This window comes from Heterodontus francisci, chromosome 21 (assembly GCF_036365525.1).
Source record: "Heterodontus francisci isolate sHetFra1 chromosome 21, sHetFra1.hap1, whole genome shotgun sequence".
In the NCBI taxonomy this organism is placed as follows: Eukaryota; Metazoa; Chordata; class Chondrichthyes; order Heterodontiformes; family Heterodontidae; genus Heterodontus; species Heterodontus francisci.
In genome coordinates this window covers 11,703,677-11,706,457 of record NC_090391.1, presented here as the reverse complement: position 1 = coordinate 11,706,457, position 2,781 = coordinate 11,703,677, and the positions used below count along the sequence as shown (strand labels likewise).

The window sequence follows — 2,781 nt, the reverse complement described above, 5'->3', positions numbered from 1 at the left end:
GTCTCTCCACATAACTGATGCCTTTCGTCCCTGATACCATTCTGGCAAAGCTCCTCTGAATCCTCTCTTAGGCCTTGACTCCATTTTAAAGTTCCCAGAATTGGACACAACATGTGAACAGGGGCTTAAACAGTCCGTTATAAAGATTTTGCCCAACTTCACTGCTTTAGAATTCAAACATGCGTTATAATTGCAAGGACGATTCAGAACTCCACAGAAATGCTCTCTTGCGTTACCATAGTGAGCGCTGGGATCAGAGTGGGGGAAAATCTTCTCCTTTTTATGTAATTACCCCACGTTCTGAAGCCAAGTACATCTGTGGGAATGTATAGAAAAGTAAAAGACACATTTCATTGCCCTTGTTTCATACAAGAGGCATCGGCAATTTGGACAGGTGTCAGGACTGGGGAAAGACTGCTGATACTGATGAAGACTGAGAACATAATAAATACAAAGAATCAATTGTGAATCACTGCAGTCAGGGTTGGGGATGTAGCTCAGTGGTAGAGCGCGTGCTTCGCATGTATGAAGTCCTGGGTTCAATCCCCAGCATCTCCAGGTAGTTTTGAGAGGAACGTTACGCAGCAACGGCAGTGCTGCACCGCTGTTCTTTATGTTTAAGTTCACAATTCGCAGCAATAAATCTGTTTAATCAGTCAATTATATTGTCGCAGGACTTCATCGCACACCCTCTGGGCAGTCCACCTCAGCTGATAGCAGTCCAGTGTCATCACAGCTCACAGACGGGAATGTATCTCAGTGCAGTGTCGTTCTCGCAGTCCACCTTTGCTTTATGCTGGATCCCCTGTCACTGTTCCACTCACTTTCCTAATCTAATGTCTAATGTCAGACTGGGCACTGCTGGGGCAAGACTGAGAGTTGGGCATTTGCGTGAGAAGCAGAAAGGGTGAGGGAGTCTTGGGGCATGGAATCATAGAAAGGTGACAGCACAGAAGGAGTTCATTCAACCCGTCCAGCTCTCTGCAAGAGCAATTTAGCTGCTCCCACTTCCCTGGCTTTTCCCCTTAGCCCTGCAATTATCTCTTTTGATCTTCAGGCGCTTATCCAATTCCCTTTTTAAAGCCACTCTTGAATTTGACTCCACCACAGTCTCAGGCAGTTTATTCCAGATCCTAACCACTCACTGGAGAAAGAAGATTTCCCTCCTGTCGCTTGTGATTCTTTTCTCGATCACCTTAAATATAAATGATCTAGTTCTGGACCTGTCCACCAATGGAAACAATTTCTCTCTATCGGCTCTGTTTTTACCCCTCATGATATAAAACCAAACAGTGTGCTGGATTTTGTGTCCATCAGTCCTTAATTTAATTTCAGCATATTCCCAACTCTCAAGCTGGTTTTACACTGTACTCCTTTGAGGGCCTCTCTGAGCGATCACTCTCAGTATCAGCAGATACTATTTACTATTATAAACTTTTCTGAGCCACACAAGTAACAAGTGATGATTCAGCTCCCAGCTCACACCTCTTCATGCAATCTTACAGCTGATTGACAGTTACCGGCAACTAACTGTTTCTGTTAACTAGATTGCAGTTTCTCTCACGGTTTTTTAAAGTACGAGGTTGAATTCAAAATAACAAGCAAAATTTCGCTTTGTGATTCGCTCAACAAACCCACCACAGAATTCTCACTCTTACCAAATTCCCAATTTTTACACTATCTTTCGTTGCTCTTCTTTTATGACCACTCTATGCAAACTCACTCTTTAATATTCAAATGCTGCCTTGCTGGAAATTAGGAACATAGGAATACAGGAAAGATAAACAGGAATAGGCCATTCGGCCTGTTGGGTATTCTCGGCCATTCAAACTGATCATGACTGATCATCTACCTCTCTGCCATCCCCGCCCCACCCCCCGCTCGCCCCACTAACCCCATATTCCTTGATGTCATTCATACCCAGAAATCTATAGGTTCTGTCTTGAACATGTCTAATGATTGAGCTTCCACAGTCCTCTGTGGTAGGTAATTCCACAGATTCACCACCCTCTGCACAAAGAAATTCCTCCTCATCTCAGTCTTAAATGGCCTACCCTTTATTCTGAGACTATGTGTACTGGTTCTAGACTCACCAGCCAGAAGAAAGATCCTATCCTGTTACTCACTGTAAGAATTTTGTGAGTTTCAATGAGACCACCTCTAATTCTTCTGAACTCTGGAGAATTGAGGCCCTGTTTCCCCAATCTCTCCTCGCAAGACTTGCAATGTTTCACTCCATATTTCATTTCTGGTTGTACAAGACTGAGTGCTGTTCCTTTGTTTGTGGGTCAACCTCACTTCCTCTCAGCCTCTGCTTCTGCAATTGCTCTCTCAACGCATCCTGGTTTGAAGTTCTGCGAGCTGGAACAAGTGACACACTCGCCCTTCCTTCCAGCTGTCATGTCTCAACGTAGCTCAGACTGGAACATGGATACGGCCGCCTTGTTACTGCTGTTTGGTGAGTCGTTAAAGAGCATTATAACAAAACTGCTAGATTCCGGGTCTGTGAGGGAGACGAGTGTGCAAAAGGCAGAGGGAGATTGGAACTGAGCCCAGAGGTGACCGATATCCTGCAGCTCAGTGAGTGAAAACAACGTTTACTTCGGTGTGTAGTATTCGAGTTTGGAAAGCTATTGCAGAAGAGGCTTCCTTGTGCCGACCTCGTAACCTCTTGATCTGCTGCCTTTGATTGACAGAGACAGAATTAAACTCATCCTCGCATACAGTAAAAGAAAGTGACAGATACCTATTGAATCCATCACTCATAGAGAATCAGAGGCT

The 2,781-nt window shown here is 44.5% G+C and overlaps 1 non-coding gene across 1 annotated transcript; it reads left to right on the top strand.

Moving 5' to 3' along the window:
- Positions 1-486: 486 nt before the first annotated feature.
- trnaa-cgc (transfer RNA alanine (anticodon CGC)) lies at positions 487-558 on the top strand. Its single transcript has one exon. It is a non-coding gene; the product is annotated as a tRNA-Ala (tRNA).
- The last annotated feature ends 2,223 nt before the right edge of the window (positions 559-2,781 follow it).